Source organism: Cervus canadensis, chromosome 4 (assembly GCF_019320065.1).
Source record: "Cervus canadensis isolate Bull #8, Minnesota chromosome 4, ASM1932006v1, whole genome shotgun sequence".
Classification (NCBI taxonomy): domain Eukaryota; kingdom Metazoa; phylum Chordata; class Mammalia; order Artiodactyla; family Cervidae; genus Cervus; species Cervus canadensis.
This window is the reverse complement of record NC_057389.1, coordinates 194,381-218,624: the sequence shown is the minus strand read 5'-3', so window position 1 is coordinate 218,624 and position 24,244 is coordinate 194,381. Positions and strand designations below refer to the sequence as shown.

At 48.0% G+C, this 24,244-nt stretch overlaps 1 pseudogene; it reads left to right on the top strand.

Annotated features, from left to right (window-relative positions):
• The first annotated feature begins 538 nt into the window (after positions 1-538).
• The window catches only part of LOC122439397, a 42,095-nt pseudogene continuing 18,389 nt past the window's right edge, over positions 539-24,244 (top strand).

The window sequence follows — 24,244 nt, the reverse complement described above, 5'->3', positions numbered from 1 at the left end:
TACATCAGCCAAAAGATCCCCAGTCCCGTCTGTCTGAGGACCCCAGTTACTTCAGCCTGTGGGACCCAAATCTCCTCAAGCCGGGCGACTTGTCCCTTACATGTAGAACCTACATTATGCCCAGATTTTTCTGAGTCCCCAGGAGGAGATCCTCAAAACCCTTCTTGGAGAAACATTCCCTCTGCTGCATTGGAACAGAGCCCTGATTTCAGCCTGACCCCAGTCCAACAGTTAGGGGTTTCCAGGTCTCCTCAAGAATCCCTCCATCACCCACAGACACATCCCTCCTAGTGCCTTCCCTCAGAGGGGCTGAATTGTAGGGGGACCAAAGAAACCAAATCTAGTTCACATTAGGCTGGTCTGTCATATCTAGTCAGGATCCGTCCATCCCACGAATACCCTCACCCTGACTTTCCCCTCACCTTCCTGCCCTGGACACTACACCCAAGGCAGACAGACCAGGCTCTGGACACTGGTCTGGGCTGTCTCAGCACCTTCTTCTTCCACAGGCACCTTGGCCTTGAGCACTCCAATGGCCATGAGGCTGAACAGGTCTCCAGAGGAGAGCACTGAGGGAGATGCCGGGAGAACAGAGTGGAGGCCCACGGTGAGAGGTGGAGGCGGCAAACCTGGGCTCTAAGCCAGCTCTATAGGAAGGACACGGCGCTGGTCCCTGAAGCACCACAGACTGCTTGCCTGGGCAGCTGAGTGAACTTCCCTGTGACTGTACACAGGATGGGAATGCCTGGTCCTGTCTGAGATGGTGGGGTGGAGTGGGACAAAACAGGACACTAGCTTCATCAACTGCTCTGTGTCCAGGGAGAGTTAGGAAAATGCTCAGTGTTTGTTCAGTTAAGCAGGACACAGTCGGGAAGGAAAGTCTTCATCCCTGTCTCACACAGACCATCCAGTAGCTTCAGGCTACTCCCTGCACAAAAGGTGGAGGAGAAAGCTCAGCTCTAAGGTCTGACTTAGATTAGTAAATCACTTATGAAATCTATTATTTTCCTTAGGCCACAGATGCTTTCAAAGACATCTCCATATACTTCTCCAAGGAAGAATGGGAAGAGATGGGAGAATGGGGAAAAATCCGATATAGGAATGTGAAAAGAAACTACGAAGCGCTGATTGCTATAGGTAACAGGAAGTGCTGGGTGCCTGTGAGCCTGGGAAACATGAAACAGGTCTTCACCCTCAGTGTTCACTTGGCCCACTCTTAGGTGGCTTCATCTGCTCACAGTTCCCTTTTGTGTGGAGACTAAACTGGAGGAAATGTTTACAATTCTGCACCAGAGGGAGGTTGACCCTGCAAGGCAGAGCTCACCTCTTGCCTTATTCTAGATTCTCCCAGCCCATCCTACAGATTTCCTTGACTTTGTGACACTTTCCATTGCTTCTATGCTTTGTTTCTCCTTCTTAGAACAAATATTTTGCTTCTTTCCAGGTTTCAGAGCCACTCGACTGGATTTCATGCATCACCACAGGCAGGTCATCAAGCCCCAGGTAGATGACACTGAGGATTCTGATGAAGAATGGACACCAAGGCAGCAAGGTGAGAGGCCAGGAGGATTTGGAGGTGTCTTCCTGAAACCAGCCTAGGCTTAGGTCTCAACTACATCTCAGCCATTAGCAAAGAAAACATAATTTTCAGCGTTCTGAAGTGGTTGTGGCCAAATATTTACATAAGCCTGAATGAAAATGAATGTATAGATTTTCCAGTGTAATTCTCAAAAGTTTTATGGTTAAAATTTATCATTCTTTTTATTTTATTATTTTTTTATCATTCTTCTTAAAAAGAATTATATTTGCTGAACATTCTTAGTGAAAGGCAGTTAAAGAAACCTTAAAAATAAATTCACCAAACAGATTTAATACTAATCTCATTAGTTATTGGATTAAATCTCTTAGAAAAGGAAATGATTAACATACTATGTCAAGATACATTATTTATTTATGTCTATAAAACAAAACCCATGATCTTCTTAGCCTAAGGTTAAACTAATTCTTTATTTTGATTCTGGGAAAGGGTTTGAGAGAACTATTTATTTTCCATGATCTTTCCCACATTTCACTGACCAACGATGACATCAGGTAAATAAAATGAAGTTCACTTATTATAAAATAGAAGTGAGCAGCTCACTTCCTCTTCTGCTGCTGAAACAGTTTAGAAGAGTTAATCTGCCTAGACTGGAGAAAACAATTTAGATAGTTCTATGATTCTCCATCTATGGATTTCTGTTCTCCCAGATTTTTAAAAATTATTTATTTAGTTTTGGCTGCACTGGGTCTTCATTGCTGTCCATGGGCTTTCTCTGGTTGCGGTGAGTGTCTTCTCGTTGCAGAGCACGTGCAGGCTCTGGAGCTTGTGACACACAGGCTTAGCTGCCCCGCAGAAAGTGGAATCTTCCTGGACCAGCCATCGAACCTGTGTCCTCTGCATTGGCAGGCAGATTCTCATCCACTGTGCACCAGGGAAGTCCCTCTGTTCCCTTAGGTTATTAATACTAGTGAAAGGGACATGAAAACAAACATTAGGTTGTCTGCAAAGGTTTTGACATAAGGAGAGATTCTTCATAGGGAATACATACGCCTCGGTTCACCATACACCTGCACGTCTTTATTTACCTTTTTAACAATTTCTGAGTGTATGGCACACTGTTGCTAACTATGTGCACGTTAGTATTAGTGGCCATAGTGCTAATGGCTCAGTCATGTCTGACTCTGCCTACCCATAGACTGTAGCCCACCAGGCTCCTCTGTCCGTGGGATTCTCTAGGCAAGAATCCTGGTGTGGGTTGCCATCTCCTGCTCCAGGTGATCTTCCCAACCCAGGGATTGGGCATGCATCTGTTGCATCTCCTGCATTGCAGGTGGATTTTTTACCGCTGAGCCACCGGGGATATACATACACATTGCTGTACAACAAATCTGTAGAAATGTTACATCTTGCGTGACTGAAGCCCTAACCCACTGAGTAACAATTCTCCAATCCTTCCTCCTCACAGCCCTTGGCAACCACGATTATATTTTCTGTTTCCATGGATTTGATTAATTTAGATACCTCATAGAAGTGGAATCGGGCAATATTTGTCTTTTTTGATTGGTTCATTTCACTTAGTAAAATATCATCAAGGCCCATCCATGATGTAGCATGTGACAGAATTCGTTTTTAAGGCTTCAAAACATTCCATTGTGTGCATGTGGATATAATAGTTATAACATATATCTTATATATACTCTTTATCTTTTATCCACTAAGGAATATTTAGATTGCTTACACATCTCTCCCATTGGGAATAATGCGGCAATGACCGTACATGTGCCCACTATTTATTCAATGTCTTGCTTTCAATTCTTTATGGAAATACACTTTTGAGTGGGATTGCTAGATCATACAGCAGTTCTAACTTTCTGTGGAAACTCCATACTGTTTTCTAGAAAGCCTCCAACATTTTACATTGCCAACAATAGTGTATAAGGGTTCCAGTTTCTCCATATCCTTACCAAGCTTGCTATTGTCTTCTTAGACATATTGCCCATCACAGAAGGTTTCAGTTTGTATTTCCCTATTGATTAGTAATATTGAGCATCTTTTCATATGTTTGTTGGCCATTTGTGTATTTTCTCTGGAGAAAAGTCTATTCAATTCCTTCTCTCACTGTTAGTCAGCTCACACTGCCATAACAAAACAGACTGCATTCCTTAAACCACAGAAATTTGTTTTCTTACAATGCTGGAGCATGGAAATTTGATATCAAGGTGCCATCATGGTCAATCAGGTTCTCTTCCTGGCTTATAGGTAGCCTTCATACGGGTGGGTGTATGCTTATTAACCCCTTATCAGATGCATATTTTACAAATATTTTCTACTATCCTGTAGGTGGCCTTTTCAACTCTGTTCAGTGTCTTTTGCTGCACAGAGGCTTTAAGATTAATCTCATTTGTCTATTTTTACTTTGTTACTAATACTTGTGCCCTTGGCACCATATCTAAGAAATCATTGCTGATTCAGTGTCGTGAAGCTTCACCCTTGTTTTCTTCTAAGAGTCTTATCAAGTCTTGCATTTAGGTCTTTAATCCATTCTGAATTGATTTTTCTTCAAGATGTAAGATGTTCACTATTTTGCATATGGTTATTTTGTTTGGCCAGCACCTTTCTTTACAGGGATTAAACTTTCCCCATTATCTTGACACCCTAGATGAAGATCATTAGACCATGTATCCAAGAGTTTATTTCTGGCTGTCTATTCTGTTCCATTGATTGACATATCTGTCTTTATGCCCACCAGCTTCCTCAGTGGCTCAGCAGGTGAAGAATTTGCCTTCAGTCCAGGAGACACAGGAGATGCGGGTTCAATCCATGGGTTAAGAAGATCCCCTGGAGAAGGAAATGGCGACCCTGTCCAGTATCCTTGCCTGAGAAATCCCCTGGACAGAGGAGCCTGGTGGGCTACAGTCCAAAAGGTCACAAAACGTCAAGAAGACTGAGCGACTAAGCACACATGTTTTGCCAAATCTACACTCTTGGTTCCTGTACCTTTGTAGTATGTTCTGAAATCAGAGGCCTCCAACTTTGCTGTTCTTGCTAAGATTGCTTTGCTGTTCTTGCTAAGATTGCTTTGCCTATTTGGGGTGCTCTGAGTTTCCTTGTTAACTGTTGGATGGATTTTCTATATCTGAAAAAAATTCCATTGGGATTTTAATAGGAATTGCATTGAATCTTTAAATTGCTTTGGGTAGTATGAACAGCTTAATAATATTAAGCCTCCAAATCCATAAACACGAGACACCTATCTATTTATTTATGTCAGATTCCTTTCAGCAATATTTTGTAGTTTTCAACATATAAGTCTCTCATCTCCTTAAGTTTATTTCTAATTACTTCATTCTTTTCAATGCTATTATAAATAAGATTATTTGTCCAGTGGCTAAGACTCCACATTCCCAATGCAGAGAACTTGGGTTCAGTCCCTAGTCAGGGAACTAGTTCCCACATGCCGCAACAAAGACCTGGCACAAACAAATAAATAAAAATAAATATTTTTTTTAATATAGCTCTTAACTACAGCTTTAAAAAAAATAAAAAATAAATAGGATTGTTCTCTTATTTTTCTTTGTGGAATGGTCATTCTTCATGCATGGAAAGATATTAGAATGTTGATTTTGTACCGTGCAACTTTCTGTGCAGGTTTTGTGTGTGTGTGGATTTAAAGATTTTTCTCACATAAAACCATGCCCCTGTGAACAGACATAATTTTACTTCTTTGTTTCCAAATGGAAGCCTTTTGTTTCCATTTCTAACCTAAAGCCCTGGCTAGGAGTTCTAATATTATGGTGAACAGAAATGTTGATAATGGGCATCCTTGCCTTTTTTTCTTGATCTTTTTCACTGATGACTATGATGTTAGAGGTAGGCTTTCAATATATGACCTTTATTATATTGCAGTCACTTCCTCGTATTTCTACATTGTTGAGTACTATTGTCATGAAAGACTAGTAAATTTATTACATTATGAACATCAGATGAGGCACAGATGAAGTTTCATATTTTTTTTAATTTTAAGAAAATTATATAATGCTCCCAGTGGAATCATGGGAGTTGATGATACAGAAATCACTTTCCATTCCTCCTTTGGTAATCATTGTCTTTGTCACTCTCTGGCTTAGAATTAAGTGTCCTTAATTAGAATACCCAGAGTTTGGAAACATTTTCCAACCAAAAAACTGATTCTCATCTTTTTTTAGGTAAACCTTCTTCGATGGCCTTCAGAGTGGAGCACAGTAAACACCAGAAGGTGAGTATTTCCCAAATCCTGTTGCCAAAATGTCCTCCTCATGGATCCAGTCACAGGTGAGAATAGGAGAAAACACAGAGATCCTGGAGACGGCTGCCTTCCTGCCCTGAATCTTTAGCACACTGTCTGATATCATCACCATCTTTACAGTTAGTAAGAACACAGTTAGGAAGCTTACCGTGTGGTCCGACTGGCAGTTGAATCCATGCAGGCTGAAGAGCACCAATGACTGCAGAGGGAAATAGCTCTTCTATTGCTTCCTACCAAAAAAAAAGAAAGAAAGAGGAAAGCTTGTAACTCTTTCTCTGACACTCAGATCACCAAAGGGAGGAACTGCTATGAGTATGTGGATGGAAAGGACACGTCTTGGGCCAACTGGATGAGGTGAGTGCAGTGAGTCTGCAGTGTATAGATGTTGATACTCCCTCAATCCCACGCCCCTTTCTTTCTCAACCTGGCTCCCTCAATAGCTTTCACATATTCTTTCCTCTTTTCCCTCCATATCATGTTCTTTCATTTCAAAAGACATTAGAATGAAGGAAATAAAAATATGGCATGTGCCATCAAAATACAAGCCTACATGCTGAACAAAACTGGGGTACTTGAAAACAACTTGAGGAGTCTAGATTCACCAGGGACACTTTAACTCACTTAATTGACACTTACCAAGCACTTTATGTTTCAGTTTAGACAGTGAACTTCATTACTGAAGCAGATCACACAACCCATATCCTCTTGGAGAACATACTCCAGACAGACATTAGCCAACTGATTTTAGGAACAGTAACCTTAATTTTTCTCTCTTTGAGTAACTGCACAGTGCCAGGATAACCTAACATGGGAGACCTTGAGTCCATGTGGGCAACAACCTCCCCAGGCTTGGTTCCAGTGAGAGTGGGCCCTGAGGCCTGGGAAGGAATGGGGGGCAGGATGGCCATGAGCAGGGACATTCTCTGAGGGCCTCTCCTTTCATCAGGACAGGCAGACAGTGAACAAACTATTACTGTTCCTTGTCTCAAGCTATGTCAGCGCTCTCTCCAAGTTTCCATGGGAGGGGGTGGGCAAGTGAATATGACTCTGGATACACATGGGGAGATTAGAGGAAAGCCTCAGGAGAGAAGGCAGGCTGGGGTGAGTGCTGAGGGCTGCGTGCTAGCCGAGGAGCACCAAGTCTTGTGAATGAAAGAGAACTTAATTCAGAGTTTAGAGGAGCTGGAGGTCACCAGCTTCATGGACAGTCCAGGTGGAGACGAGTCTGGAACTGAACTCTGGAAAATGGCTAATTAGGTAAGGAGAGAAAAGCATTCCAGCCAGGAAGAGGACTGGAAACAGGATCTGAAAATGGGAATTCACATGGCCTGGTCGAAGGTGTGAACAGAAGGTCCACATGAAGGGCGGCCTCAGAGACGGAAGGCAAGGAGCCGGGCATGGTCCGAGAGTGGAGGGCACTCATCACCTGAGGTTTCTTTCCTTTTCCCTGCCTCGACCCCAGGTATGTGAACTGTGTCCAGGACGATAAGGAGCAGAACCTGGTGGCCTTCCAGTATCACAGGAAGATCTTCTACCGAACCTGCCAGGTGGTCAGGCCGGGCTGTGAGCTGCTGGTCTGGTATGGGGACGAGTATGGCCAGGACCTTGGCATCAAGAGGGACAGCAGGGGGAAAAGCAAGCTCACGTCCGGGAGAGGTGAGTGCCACCCCTCTTCCAGCACCCCACCCCATCCTGAGGAGCCTCCCTGGGCTGATTCCAAAGCAGAGTACAATCCAGTCTAAAGTCAGTCAAGTCGTCATTAATATGCCTCAGAATTTGATTCATTTCATACGACTGTTAGTAAAAAATTTTATTTTAAAAATGCTAGTTCTAATGTTCAATATTTCATGCAAAAAATATGTAACATCACCTTCTGCTGAAAGGCTTAGAAGCAAAATGCAAGTTTTCTAGCACCTATCAGCTCTCTCCCCTTTACCTGTTTCTTCCTCATTTACTCCCATTTCTAAGCGACACATGTACAGTGATGCGCATTCAGTTACTGTTCCAGTTTGTTGTCATGTGAGTTCACACTCTGTGCCAGACGGGGCTCCACACACGGAAACAGACAGAACCACTGCCCTGGGGCAGCAGGGGCTTCATACCAGACAGGGGCTGGTGCTCTGAGGAAAACCAGCGCAGGGAACGTGCCTCGGGTCAGCGTGAGCAGAGGGTGGGGTGTGGTGCAGGACGGTGCGGCAGGGTCTCTGCAGAGATAACGCCTGCGGGAAAGGATTCCAGGCAGGGGAGCAACCAGTGCCTCAGACCCAGGGCCGGGAAGAGAGGCCAGGCCAGGGGTCGCAGGAGGAAGCACAGAGGGAAGGGAAGGAGGCTGGACGGGACACGGAAGCCTCAGGGCCTGTGTCCACGTGCAGGCCCCAGGGGTCCTCCTGGGTGACACAGAACAACCGCGAGGCTTTCAGCTGCAAGCAGCATGTTCTTTGTTCTGTGACGATGCTTTGGTTCACTTTTGGGAAGAGACAGCAGCGGTGAGTCCCTTCAGAAGTCAGTTCATTGCCAGACATGAGGGGAGAGTGGGCTAGCTTAATATGCTTGGGAGTGAGGCTGTGAAGAGTCTGGCTGGAGATGTATTTTTAAACAGGGCTTACTACTGCATGTTAAATGGACTAAGCCTGGATGAAACAAATGAGGTATGAGTACTGGTGAGGCTTAAGAAAGGATATGCCTTTATTTTATAATTTATGGGAAACTGAGAGAGGAGCAATTTGTGAACCATTTGGGGCAGCAGGAGCCAGAGACCTGTAGTCAGTGGGACCTGGGCCGCTCGGTCTCATCCAGTCTCAAACCCACTTCCTGCAGAGATTGGCACAAAGGCTGCTCTTTGAACAAGGAGCCATAAATTCAGCTTTACTCACACCTGCTCTAACCACCCCCTGTGCTGCCTCCCATATGCAGAGAACTCCAGGCCAGGCGCCCCTAACTTAATAGACCCTTTCCCCTCACAGTGAGACTCAGGAGATTCCACCTAAGTCATCAAGTCTTATCTCTCAGTAGGGTAAATACCTGTGGCTACTGTGATATGACTTTTCCGATAATTACACGCAGAGAAAGTCCCTGCAGATCCATCTCTATCAGGAGAGACGCTGCCTCTGATGCTGCTGGAAGGTCCCTATCTGGGTGATATGTAGAAAAGGCCCTTGACACAAGCTTCCTGGATTTCTGTAGATGTAGAGAATAAGAGTGGAATGGAAAAGTGGACTGTAAAGACACACTCAATGGGAGACAAATCCTGCCCTGTCAACACTTAGATGATTACTGGGGAGGGCCTGACCATGGCAAACCAGCTACCTGACCAAAAGCTTCCTCTTTCAGCAGAACCGAAGCCCAAGATCCACCCATGTGCCTCCTGCTCTCTGGCCTTCTCCAGTCAGAAATTCCTCAGCCAACACATCCAACGCAGTCACCCCTCTCAGACCCTCCTGAGACCATCTGAAAGAGACTTCCTCCAACCAGAGGATCCCTGCCCAGGCAATCAAAATCAGCGATATTCAGATCCACACAGCCCGAGCGACAAACCTGAGGGTCAGGAGGCCAAGGACAGATCCCAACCTTTGCTGAAAAGCATAAGGCTGAAAAAGATTTCAAGGGCCTCTTCCTACTCACCCAGAGGATGAATGGGGAGTTCTGCGGTGCATGAGCTAATAACAGAAGAGCCCAGCACAAGCCAGAAACTGAATCCAGAGGAGAAATTATTCACGGGGGCAGGGGTCTCAAGGATTATGAAAGTCAAGTATAGAGAGTGTGGGCAAGGCTCCAAGGACAGGTCAAGTCTCATCACACACAAGAGGACACACACAGGCTAGAAGGGCTATGTTTGCGGGGAGTGTGGGCTAAGCTTCCAACACGGGTCAAATTTCATCAGATACCAGAGGACACACACAGGGGAGAAGCCCTATGTTTGTGGGGAATGTGGGTGAAGCTTCAGTGATCAGTCAAATTTCATCTCACACACGAGGACACACACAGGGGAGAAGCCCTATGTTTGCAAGGAGTGTGGGCGAAGCTTCAATCGGAAGTCCCCCCTCATCACCCACCAGAGGACACACACAGGGGAGAAGCCCTATGTTTGTGGGGAGTGTGGGCAAAGCTTCAGTCAGAAGTCCCATCTCATCATGCACCAGAGGACACACACAGGAGAGAAGCCGTATGTTTGCAGGGAGTGTGAGTGAGTCATGACCAACAAACCACATCTTAGCCACAGGAGGATTACTGAAGCCACCCCATGCCTCAGCTCTAAGGGGACCTCAGAGGAAGTCTATGACCCATTACTGTCCTGAAGAGTATGAGAAGAGACTTCCCAAGTGGTCCAGTGGCCAAGACTCCAATGCACGTTCAATACCTGATTGGGGAACTAGATCCCACATGCTGCAACTAAGACACAATGCAGCTGAATAAATATATATGTATATAAATAAATATTTTAAAGAAAGAGTGTGATAAGCACAGAATTACTTGATTAAATAGACCTTCCACTTTCATGACAGGAGACGAGGTAGATAAACAGCAGAGGGTTTCTTAAGTGTTCTGGAGATGTTCATGTCAATTGCCTTCATGGTTTTTTGTACTCCTAATAAATTTTGTCTCCAAACAAATCTGAAGCCCAGACTATGTACTCATTCCCCCCTTATTACTGACAGTAGTGGAGTCCAGTCGTAGCTGAACCCCTGGGAAGGCATAATTCTGGAGCCAAGTCAGTTAGGTCACTGGACAGTCAGTTCCTGGGTCCAGGGAGAGGAATCTAGGGTTTGAGACAGACTCACCGGAGAAGGGAATTCCCCGGCCTCCTGGGAAGTGGAGCTTCTCCTCCTTATAGACCTCGGCTCTCCTTTGGCTTCTCCTGGTTGGCCTCTGGTTTCCTCCGACTTCTGTAGCCTCAAAGGTGAAGGCCACGTGCATGTGTGTGTGTGTGCGCGCGCCTGGCTCAGCATGGGCCATCTGATCTCTGCCGCTCCCTCGGGGTCATCACAGCATCTGGACTCCAGATTCGACCACAGGGGTCCAGTTCTCAGCTCTGCACTCAGCAGCTGTGTGAGCTGGGGCAAGATGCTCAACCTCTCTGTGTCTCTGTTCTCATCTGTGATACGGGGTGGGAGCACCAGCCTTTTGGTCTTTTCATAAGCACAGGCAGAATCTGGCAGAGGCTGGCTGAGAACACAAGCCCCACCATTGCATTCTTTGTGTTTTTTTCTTCAATCTTTTTTTATTTTTTAATAGAAGGATAATTGCTTTACAGAATTTGTTTTCTGCATGTCCTCCAGCCCCCACACCTTCCAGGTCTTCAGAGCTAGACGAGGAAGGGGACATTTAGCTACCCAGCTACCCTGATGAGGGGGTGTGAGGTCAGGGGTGGGAAGGGAGGGCGACCTCCCTTCCCACCCCTGCCGTTCCTGCTGAGCTGGGCAGCCCCAGGGCCCCTCCACAGACAGGCAGTGCCCACAGTCGTCCCCCTGCCGAGAACAGAGCCTGGAGCCGCGTTTGCAGGAAATCCCTGTCCGGCCCCCATCCCACCCCCACACGGAGGGTCCTTGAAGCCCATACCGCCGGTTCTCTATGCATGGGCCTCACACCTGTGCCCGTGCGGTGTGGTCAATGCTGTCACGACCTTGAAATTGTTAACCATGGAATAGTTTATCCTTACACTTCCCTTTCATGAGTGAAGTCTGATGGGCCCCGGGGTGAGCTATGAGCAGAGCAGATGCACACACAGCACGGGTCCCAGGATGGCCAGGCTGCACAAGGGGACAAAGTGGACACAACCCCCCCCCCCACCCTGGGTGAGTGAGGGTGGGGACAGCACCAGGAAGCCACGCTTGCTCAGACCCGGAACTGAGCTCCGACACAGAGTGGGGGCAATGGGGTTCTTAAGGTCGACCACACCCTTCCCTCTGTGAATGACCTCTGCCCTGGCCTGATCCTTCCAGAAGGAGCTCAGGAGGCTGAAGTCCGCCAGGCCACCAGAAGACACCAAGGGGAGAGTGGGCCACGGGGCGGGGCGGAGGGTGCGAAGTCCAGGACTCGGGGCAACAGCCCTCAGTTCCCTCCGTGTGCCAGGCTTGTGAAGCATCTCTACATGAACCGCGTCAGTAATAACCACCCACAATTATTTTCCTGTTTCTCTCATGCTTTCTTAAAGGAACGTGTTTGTCTGTGGCTTGGTTTCCCTACAGGAAGGGAAGCCATGTAAACTCCCCATCTTCTGTGGCTTCAGGCCGGGGACACGGGAGGGAGAGTTAGGGGTGGTGCAGGCAGAGGGTCTTCAACTGAAAACGGTGGGGACCCAGAAACCTGCAGGGGCTTCTCACCTGCACCTCCGACCAGAGCTGGGCCTGGAATCCCCTGGAAGGCTGAGCAGGTCAAAGCTTCTCCCTCCCCTCCCCTCCACTCCCGTCCCCTCAAAAAGCTGACTCCTGGGCCAGCCCACAACACCCCCAAATCCCCCATCACTCACAGCCCCACACAGGCCCTCCCTCACAGAAGTGGGATGACCTGGGTGGTGGCACAGATGGTGTGTGACCCCAGAGCTGGGGGTCTCAGCTGACCTTGAGCAAGGGGGTTGGTGCTTTACACCAGCCCAGGGAGCTGCCAGCAGCCACAAGCCATGATCTGAAGCGGAGCTGGGAGATGGGGAGTGGGGATGAGAGCTGTCTGAGGTCCCATCCTGTCCCCAGGACAGCGGCCAGGCCGCACCTGACACCGTGACTACCCTACACGGTCATACAGGACACCAGCAGTCATGGGATGGACAGCCAGCTGCCTCCGCCGCATGCTCCACCCTGACCACAGCGGCCCCAGGGCTGTACCAGCCCCACCTGCGCGCGGCTCTGCATGGCTGCCAGGGCTCGGGGACCCTGGGTGAGTTGGTGAGGGCAGAGCTCCAGAGGCCAAGCCTGTCTTCAGCCGCCAGACTGGCCCTGGTGGCCAGACTCATGAGCCCAACTGGTGTCTGAAGCCTTTGGGAGAATGACACCACAGATGCTGACCTCAGAGTCAGACTCCTGAAAACTTACTAAACAGATTATTTTTAGTCTTTTTTTAAAGGGGGATGTTGACAGGAAGGGGGGAGGGGTATGACTTCCTTGGTGGTGCAGTGGTTAAGAATCCACCTGCCAATGCAGGAGACACGGGTTCAATCCCTGATCTGGGAAGACCCCACGTGCTGTGGAGCAAGTAACTCCATGCACAACTATTGCAGCCCAAGAGCCTAGAGCCCGTGCTTCCCAACCAGAGCAGCCGCCACAGGGAGAAGTTCAGCGCAGAAACGAGAGAGCAGCCCCCATGCCCGACAGCCAGAGAAAAGCCCGCACAGCAGCGAAGACCCAGGAAGCCAGAAATAAATAAATAACCTTGCTTTAAGTAGGAGATCGCAGCATTCTCTACTGATCCAGAGGCTAGGACTCTGAGCTCCCAACACAGGGGGCCACGTTCAATCCCTGGTCAGGGCACTAGATCCCACATGCTGCAAGTGAAGACCCTGTATGCCACAGCTAAGACCCAGCGCAGCCATTAAATGAATACTTAAAGATAGGAGTCTGTTCATCTGTCATCAAGAGAAAACTGCAACATTTTAGAGAAAGAAAAAAAACACAAAGATCTTATTTTGCAAGTTCTCATGGTTGATTGCAAAAAATTCCTCATAATATTCAGCTGTTTTAAAAAAAAGAAATTTAGAAAATACAGAAACTAAAACCCACCCATAAATGTGTAGGGAACACCAATTACTGCAGCATCCGGCCACCACACACAGGAATACATGTGCATCTTTTTCTTCTACAAAAGCTTTCAGCCTCCACCGCGCTCCCCACCGGCCTCTGCTCTGCTCACCAAGAAGACTGCGCTTTGGCCTCTTGACCGGGGGGTTTCTGTTGAACTCAGGGAGGTGGAGGAGCAGGGCTGTGTGGTTGGGGGCACCGTCTGGCCTGCAGTGAGGAGAGAAGCGCGAGTGCTCCACCACTGGGTCCAGTAACTCCAGGGGCCTCAGGGGAGCCTCCTGGGAAGAAGCCTCTAAAATGCCTTCCCTGCAGTCTCCACAGTTACAGCAAGCCTCATGTCTCAGGATTCGGCTATGAGTTAACAAATCCTCTCTTGTTGGATGGAAAAGTGTTTCCACAGAGAATCTGCCCAGATCTTGGCCTCAGTTGGTCCTCTTGTTGGACATGGAAAGTGTTTCCACAGAGAATCTATCTGGATCTCAGCCTCGGTTGGTACAGATGTAACAGGCAGTACGTTCAGGGCTCAGGGAAGTTAGTTCTCAAGCTCCCTGGGTTTAGGGCTACATCGCCTCCTCACCTCCACTCCTTCCACAGTCATGGAGCATTCTCTTCCAGAGGAAGTTGTTTGGCAACATCAGCCACAAAGACACATACTGAAGAGGAGAAAGGCCACGGCAGGTGGGGCGGTGTGTTCCTGGGGGAGCCGAGGGGCCTTGGACACTCCATGCTGGACCCCTGCCCCACCGGCTTCTCCTTCTCACTGGGCATGCAGATTTCACCTGCTGGGTGCCCGCCAGTGCCGGGCTCCCAAGACACCAAGCTGGGGTTGGCGATGGGGGAGCTGGATGCCAGGGAACTCGAGACCCTGCAGCAGGTCAGTGCACTGTGGACGAGGGCCGGCCGCACTGACTGGTTAGGCCCTGTGCACTCAGGTCACCCTCTCTGGACCCCAGGTGGAGGTGCTGCTGCCCCCAGGGCTCACCTGGGTCTCAGGAGGTGGAAGAGAGACCAGGTTGTCCTTCCCACCTCCTGCCCAGAGAATGACAAAGGCCAGTTCCCAAAAGTCGGAGCAGGGTGGGCAGAGTGAGTCTTGGGTCTCACAGGGTCCCTGTGAAGAGGGGTTCACTGCTCCCTTGATCCCTCTTGGCTGGTTCCCCTTCTGTGTTGTCTTCACACCAAATCTCACAAGGATGAGGCAGTCCAGGTGCCCACAGAATCACTCGCCCAGGTGCTGACAACCCTCCTTATTTATTATGGGCAGTGAGACAGGGTGGCTGGTGTGACACTCCCCTGGACCAGAGACGAGACCCACCAGGGTGTGTCTCTTCTACTCCTGGGACCCAGGTGGGCACTGGAGGCAGAGCACTTCCCGCTGGGGTCTGGAGAGGGTGTCCTGAATGGACAGGGCCTAACTGACCAGTGTGGCTTCAGGGGGTATGGGCAAGAGGAGTACTAACTCCTTTCTAAATATTTCAGACAACCACTGAGTTCCTTTTGGTTGTTGGTATCAGGTCTTTTTATATGGTCCATTTTCAGAATCTTTATTGAATTTATTACAAAATTGCTTCCATTTTATGTTTTGATTTTTTGACTGCAAGGCATGTGGGATTGTTACCAAGTCCAAGCTCGCTCTGCTTGCCTCATAACAGGCCAATAAGTCAGAGGCGAGGTGCTGAGGCAAGGAATACAACTTTACTTGGAAAGCTGGCAGAAGGAGAAGATAGCAGACTAACATCTCGAGGAAACCATCTTGTCAGGGTTTGGATGCCAGTATCTTTTATACAACACAGAGCTGGGAGGTGAGGAAATAAAGTAAAAAACCATTAATCTGGCAAATATCTCCTGGAATGGCCAGTCTCAGGAGGATATGTGTTACTTTCTCCCTTCCTGTAGCCATCCATAGGTGGACAGGTCCTGGACAAAGGCAGAGGGGCTAGGTTTCCTGGGGCAGGCCATTATGTATGGACAGTATCCCTGTGGCAAACAAACCAACAGGAAGCAAAGGTTAAAATAAAAGATTTAATTTGAAAAAAAAAATTTTAAACATGGAGTCAGATTTTGTTCTTCCTTATAACAATTCCCCACTCTCAGTGTCCATTCCACAATCTTATGGGAAAAGGGGTGATGATTGTTCTAATTGCTCCATCAGTTGCATCTTTTGGGGAGTGTCCACCATTGGTGCCAGTGTTCCAAATGTTGAGATTTGTCTTCTTTTGTTGGTCTTTGGAAAGTGTCTACTTCATATGTGTAGACATAAAAATATTTATAATCTAAGTGTTGAGAGTTAAGTTTTTTCAGCAAGAATGTTTTAGGATTTCAAAAATGCAGGCAGCATCTAAAGGTACGGAATTTAGCACTTTTTATGTATGGGAAGATGCCAGAGTCATCTCATTGAAATTATTCTTTTTGATACACACCTCACCATCTGGGGCCAGTATCCTGTCTTTTCCTTCCCAAGTTTCCTCAGGGCTCCCTGTGGGGAGTGGCTACAGTCTGATGGCTGCTAGAGAGTAGGAGGGGAACCTGGGTCCCCACTGTGATCATCTCAGCAGAGAGAGCAATCATGTCCTGTGACTCCAGACAAGCTTCCAATGTTCAGGGTTCAGCGTTCAGCCTGCAGGATCCACAGCCATCAGCTCAGCCACCATGCTCTGCACTTAGTTGCTATGTAGCCCTGAAACCTACACTGCAGGAGGCCCTCTAAATGTGGCGTCCTGTCCAGCAAACTCTCAGTCACACCCTCCAAGCCTGACCCAGGCCCAGCTTTGCTGAGAGGGTCTCACTGGGGACCCAGGTTCCCCCTCCTGGTCTCCCACATTTCCTTCGGTTCTGTGTGATATTAACTGTTTTTACAGCCGTCATAATAATGTTGAACACACTACCTTCATGCTGGCAGTCTCAGTCTTTTGTTGTCCCACTGAGATTCCATGAAAACACATCAGACACTGGGCTGGAAGAGGAGGGGCAGGTCTGGTATCTACTGAATATGGACGTCTACTGGAAGATCACAGTTGCAAACTCACCTGCTGCTCATCAACTTTTTGCTGGTCCATGTGCCCTGCAATCAATTGCCCAGATAAACCTGCTCCCTTCTCCCCATGCTAATGCTGGTGAATTGGAACAATTACCAAGTAGCCACGTGAGGAGTCTCCAGGAGCCCCAGGGATGGGGAACCACTCAGGGGTAAACAGGGAATAGGCACAGGCTTGTATAAAATGATACTGTAAAGCACTGATTCCTAAACACAAGTCAAGTGAAGCTCACATGTATTCTTCCCTTTTCCTTAGCTGGTCTCCCTCTGCACATGATTCTGGCCCATGCAGATGGGGTGAGACACAGTTCCCAGACCCCCCTACCTGGGGTCACACATTCCCTTGGTCAGGGCACCATGGCTGTGGTCGGTAGGCTGCTAATGTGTAAACAAGCCAGGCCCATGTGGTCAAAGCTGTAGTTTGTCCTGTAGGCATGCATGGATGTGAGAGCTGGACCATAAAGAAGGCTGAGCACTGAAGAACTGATGCTTTCAAACTGTGGTGTTGGCAAAGACTCTTGAGAGTCCCTTGGACTGCAAGGATATCAAACCAATCAATCCGAAGGGAAATCAACTGTGAATATTCATTGGACGGACTGACGCTGAAGCTGAAGCTCCAATACTTTGACCACTTGATGGGAAAAGATGACTCATTGGAAAAGACCCCAATGCTGGGAAAGATTGAAGGCAGGAGGAGAAGGGGATGACAGAGGATGAGATGGTTGGATGGCATTGCCGACTCAATGGCCATGAGTTTGAGCAAACACCAGGAGATAGTGGAGGACAGAGAAGCTTGGCGTGCTGCAGTCCATGTGGTCACAAACAGTTGGACATGACTTAGAGACTGAACGACAACAACCAGGTAGCCTATCTGTGTCTCGATGAGCCCCTGGGGGAGGTGAACTTGTCAGAGGGAAAGACTAAGAGCCCTACCTCAGCACTGACCCCCGGGAGGGCCATGGAATCTCACGGTTACCCAGAGAAACCCACCTCAGCTCCAGACCCCAGACCTCTGAGCACTGACATGCAGGCACAGGCACGGAGTTTTCCAAGACAGAGGCCAGGCCGGGTCTGCACGCAGGTCTCCACGTCCTACTGCACAGAGAACCCCGCCAGGTGTAAATGTCCTCACTGTAGAAGAACACGTCTCATCTAAACATAATCAGTGTAGACAGGACTTGCAGAGGTCTGAATCCACAATGTAGACAGAACTTGGCCAGGTTCAAAGTCGCCTAGGGCTGCGCTCCCAGGAGGCACAGGTCACACCCCCGGGTCTCTCATCGTTGGACAGGGGCTCACCGGCCTGTGAGAACTGGGACCTACCTTTCTTGAAAAAGAAATCATCACTGGCTCCACACTTCACCCACATCAGGAAACGGAACAAAAGCTTTGTCACTAAACATTTCGGCAGGCAAAACAAAACTGTGAGCACGTTCTGCGGCCACGTGGTGGTCAGGGCCCGGGGAGAGCCAGGAACCTGGTGGAGCGCAGCCCAGCGTCCTGTGAGGACAGACCGGAAGTGGCCCGGCTGCCGCGTCCTGGGCTCCCAGCAGGAGGCGCGGCACGGGTCGCCCAGGCAGGACTGACCGGAAGTGGCCCGGCGGCAGCATTCCGGGCTCCCAGCAGGAGGCGTGGCCCGGGTCGCCCAGTAAGGACTGACCGGAAGTGGCCCGGCGGCAGCATTCCGGGCTCCCAGCCAGAGGCGCTGCCCGGGTCGCCCAGGCAGGACAGTCCTGTAGCGTCCACGGGGAGAGCCGGTCCGTCCATCCTGCTGGTCAGTTAGGGAGGGAGTGCGCTCAGGCACTGCTTCCCCGCAGGGGCTGGGGTAGGTGGGTGGGCCTGACACCTCCTAGGCTCCTGGTCAAGTGACTTCGTGCCTGGGTTGATGACCACAGGGCACCGTGCTGCATCCAAGCGGAGAACGCGGGCAGATGTGGGGCACAGACGCCATCCGAGCAGAGCGCCTGCGGGGAGCTCCCACCTGTGCCCGCCTGCCCACCTCCCCATGACCCATTACCACACGCACACACTCCCACGCCGCACACGTAAGCGCTGTGCACCTACACCGTGCACACATACAGCACGTGTCAGCCAGCACACACGCATAGCACGCACACACACACACACACACTCCCACGCCGCACACATATGTGCTTTGCATCTACACCGTGCACACACACACATAGCTCACACACACACACACACGTAACACACACATGCATAGCATGCACACACACACACATAGCACACACACACAGCACACACATAGCACACACAAACACACTCCCAGGCCGCACACATATGTGCTGTGCATCAACACCGTGCACACACACACACATAGCTCACACACACACACACACATAACACAGACACATGCATAGCACACACACACACACATAGCACACACATAGCACACATACACACATAACACACACACACAGCACACACATAGCACACACACACACACACACACTCCCAGGCCGCACACATATGTGCTGTGCATCTACACCGTGCACACACACACATAGCTCACACACACACACACACATACACATGCATAGCACACACACACACACACACACACACACACACTCCCAGGCCGCACACATATGCGCTGTGCACCTACACCGTGCACACACAGCACGTGTCCGCCAACAGGTGCGCACACACATAGCACACACACACACACAGCACACACACACTCCCAGGCCACACACATAGCACACACACACACAGCACACACACACACACACACATAGCGCACACACACACACTCACACACTCATACACACACTACCAGGCCACACACATATGCGCTGTGCACACAAACAGCATGTGTCCGCCAGCAGGCGCGCACACACGCATAGCACACACACGAGGGATAAAATGATTACCCTAAAGTGCTCGTTTCTAAACACAAGTGAAGCTCATGTGCATTCTTCCCTTCTTCTGAGTTTTGATGGTTTCCAAAATAAAAAAGTTTATAAAGTAGTTGATGGTGAGTGACTTTTAGATCATGGGACTTTCTGAAGTTATTCCACAAATACTACAAGAGGTGAGAGATGAATGAAGATATTCCGTTTGTCCCTCAACAGAAGAATGGACAAGCAGAACGTGGTCCAGCAACACAATGAACGTTGTCCAGCCTGAAAGGAAGGCAGTTCTGACACAGGCTACAGCGTGGATGGACCCTGAAGACATTATGCTCAGTGACATAAGGCAGACACGGAAAAACAAATGATGTTTGAGTCCACTCATACAAGGCACCTAGAACAATTGGCTCCATAGACACAGGAAGCAGGATAGTGGGTGCCAGGGGCTGAGGGAGGGGAAAGGGGACTGAGTGTCTCATGGGGACTGTCTGGGTTTTGCAGGATAGAAGTAGCGACTGAACAACACCGCCCACAAGCATGCACTGCAGCAGCATTTACAACAGCTGAGACATGGAAGTAACCAAAATGTACATGGACAGATGAATGAATAAAGAAATCATATATGCATAGAATGGAATATGATTCAGCCGTGAAAAAATTATGCCATTTGCAGGGATAATCTAGAACTAGAACAATCAAAGTAAGTAAAGTACTTCAGAAGGAGAAACTGATCCCAATGAGCTATTTTATAAAAGTGAAATACACACACAGTCAGGAAACAAACATTGTTACAGAAGGAGAGTGGTGGGTGGAAGTGATAAATTAGCAGGTTGGGATTCATTTATCCTCACAAATACATATAGAACATAGAATCAGCACGGACCTACTTTAGAAAAGGTGGTGTACTACACACTCTATTATAATGTGTATGTGAAAAAAACAAAGATGAATCAGAATGTGTATGGGGATAACTGTTGAAGAATCTCTCCACCAACAGGCACAACACTGTAAGTCAGCTATCCTCCAAAAAGAGTAAACACTAACTTTAAAAAAGAAAAACAAGGATTGATGAGCCACAGGCTTCGGCATGTGCCAGAAGAAACCACGGATTAGGAGTCACCCTAAGGCTCTGGTTACTGTAGTAACAGTTCTAGGGCATGAAAAAATCCTGTCTCCTTGTGGCCATCTCCCACTACAGAAACTTGAAAGCTATTGTTTACGCTGCAGTGAAATAAGAAAAAAGTTTTTTCTCTTTGGCCTTTTGATTCCTTCTCTACTTTAGCTGTTCCTGATCTACACTCTGCATTGATAACTGTTTCCTTCTTTTCAGAAGATTAACCTATTGACTGTTTTGAAACAATGCAAAAAGGAACAAGAATATAGGAACCTTATACCTTTGTGGAAATGTTTTTTGAGGAAATAGACAGATGGCTTTAATCCCCAAGCTAGAAGAGGAGAGAACACAGTAGACTTGTGCCTCAAGAACTGTGTCTCCCCTGATAGGGAATCGAGGGGATCACACAGTTGGGGTTCACAGTCAGAGGTTGGAAATAAAGAGCAAACATATAAAGACCCTATATTCTTTCTTTTTGCCTTGCTTCAAAACAGTCAATAGGCTAGCGTCAGAGAGCCCAGTAACTTGGGTCCAGCAGGCAGTCACAGAAGTTGGGGCCACTGTCTTTTGTAGATTGCATTGAGGCTTTCTTTCCATAATGCAAAAACAGAAAACAAATTATAAGGGGAGGTTAGCAGAGAGAGTACCGTAAAGTTAAGCATCAGGATGTGACTAGCATAAAATTAAAAGATAATAGATGTGAAATATGGCTCATGCAGAGTTAGAGGGTGATAGGTGTGGGATATCCCTGGAGAAGGGCATGGAAACCCACTCCAGTATTCTTGCCTGGAGAAATTCATGGACAGAAGAGGCTGGTGAGCTACAGTCCATGGGATCACAAAGAGTCAGACACAACTGAATGACTAACACACACACACACACACACACACACACACACACACACAGGTGCAGGATTAGCTTACATAACAGGTTAGTCTTCTGAAAAGAAGGAGGCTTAATTATCAATGCTGGCTGTAGCTCAGGAACAGTTAAAGTAGAGAAGGACTCAAAAGGCAAAAGAGAAAAAAGCTATTTCTTATTTCACTGCCACACTTAAAAACACTTCATATTCACAAGGACTGCTGGGCTCTAAATGATACCGGCACTTTAAAAATGTCCATGGGTAACTAACCGAAAACAAACACTGGGTAGACTGTGAAGATGAAAATTTCCAGTCAATTCCACACACACTAGTTAAAACCAAAGCCCATGAAAACATGCTGCACACCAGGAATTGTTAGAGACATGCAAATAAAACCACAGTGTGGGAACACTGCAGCTGTTTGAAAGGCCATCCTCAGTCTACAAAGGAAAACGGTGGAGAAAACGCGGAGGAAAGAGAACATTCACGGTGCTGATGAGATGTAAATGCTGAGAATCACTGTGGAGAGGAGTATGGAACTGCCTTTGTTAATTTTTAGTAAGACAAACACATTGCTTCCAGCCCAGGTCACAGGGGGACTTAAAACATGTCCTGCTCAGCGTTCCCTCATCTCAGCACCAACAAGGGCAGGAGGTGCCTGAACAGCCGCCCTACCTGAAGTAGCAGACAGCCTCGGTGAGCGATGCATCAGTCAAGTCTCTGCCTCGTCGGGCAGTTAACGACGAGGGCTCCTTAACTCCAAATTCATTTTGCACAAAGCAAAGGGCTCCTTAACTCCAAATTCATTTTGCACAGAGAAGAGGAAAGAATCAGACATAAACTATAAACTAAATCAAGTATCTTTATTTTTAAATATAAAAAGTGAAGGATAAAAGCAGTAAAAATTACACTTCAAGTGAATAAATTACAAACCAAGTCAACTATATATTCTGACTTATATATAAAACAGAGGAGGAGGAGGGTGCTGCTGCTGCTGCTGTTGCTAAGTCGCTTCAGTCGTGTCCGACTCTGTGCGACCCCGTAGACGGCAGCCCACCAGGCTCCCCCCGTCCCTGGGATTCTCCAGGCAAGAACACTGGAGTGGGTTGCCATTTCCTTCTCCAATGCATGAAAGTGGAAAGTGAAAGTGAAGTCGCTCAGTTGTGTCCGACTCTTAGCAACCTCATGGACTGCAGCCCACCAGGCTCCTCCATCCATGGGATTTTCCAGGCAAGAGTACTGGAGTGGGGTGCCGTTGCCTTCTCCGGAGGAGGATGGAAGACACACAATGAGTGAGCAGCCCTTGACTGGTGAGTACCACCTGGGTTCTCCAGTCGACTCTGCCACCAAACTTGGCTGCAGACGCTGGCCAGGAACCAGAGCTACTCTGCCCATCACACCGGGAGGAGGCTTCTTTGTCGCCGGTACACAGAGAGAACCCAAGTCTGTGCCTTCAGGCGCCTCTTCTGCCAGGCTCCGTGCAGAAGGCTCAACCTGAGCCTTGTTCTTCACGTTCTTCTCCTTCAGGTAAATGGTGATAAAATGAGGCGAAGGAAGGGCCTAGAAGTTGGGCACCTCCCTTTTCTGCAGCTATTTTATTTTCTTCTCCTGTAAGTGACTTTTTTGTAACAAAACAGAAAGGGCACATTTCCACAGTTCTCACTGGGATTTTGGGTTTCAAAGGTACCCGTCTTGGGGCGATTGTTGGGCTCTTATGACTCCTGTCTGTTCTTCACCCTCGTCCTCTTGGGTGGGTTTGGATTCTTTTCTTCCAAACAAAGGCAGGAGTCCTGGGGACAGTGAGTGGAATTTCTTTCTTATCGGGATCACCCACAACACCTAAGAAGATATGGTAAGGGCAAGGCTTTGCATAAATTTAAAGTGTTTATCCTGTAATACCCTCTTTGCTTCCAGCTGTTTGATTCTTTTTCCATTTCAAAATCAAAGCCAATAGGCACAGTGGGTGGCTTCTCTGGCAGTTTCTTAGGAAAAATGTGCCCACTGTAAAGAATTCCAGAATCCAGTTTCTGTGCTTTAGATTTGTAGAGCCCTGCTTCTACAGGATTACATTTCTTGGATTTTCCACTTGTTTCCAACACCTCCACCACCTCTTGCTGCATCTTAATTCTCTTCTCTGACTCTTGCTTCTCACTACTTTTCAGGATCTGCTGTATATGGGAAGAAAAACCTGGAAAAGAATAGATATGTGTTTATGCGTGGCTGAATTAAATTCCTGTACACCTTATACATACACAACACTGGACACCAACTCTGTTCCAGTGTAAGACCAAAATGAAATTGCACAGAAAGCAAAAAGGGGAGGGCGGGGCACGAAAAATGCTGCCTTCTTGTGGCCGTTTTCCATAACGAGACAACGTCAAAAGCTGTGCTGATGGGCACTTAATATTCAGAAGGCCCATGGGGTTGTGACTAAACAACACCAGCTTTCAAGGAATGTTCTAGGAGCGTTTATCAAAACGTTTATCAAAACGTTCAAGAGTCAATTGCAAAAGGTTTCACTCATACCCTTTAAAAAAAAGACAGGAAATTATGTCAATCTTGCTAAATATTAGAGAAATCCAAATCAAAACTACAATGAGGTATCACCTCACACTGGCCAGAATGGCCTTTGTCAAACACTCAAAGAACCAAGGCTGGAGTGGGCGTGGAGAAATGAGAACCCTCCTCCGTCGATGCTGGAATGTAAATTGGGAACAGCCAGTGGAAACTGCATGCGTGCTAAGTCACTTCAGTCGTGTCTGACTCTTGCCGGTCCTGTGGACTGTAACCCGCCAGGCTCCTCTGTCCATGG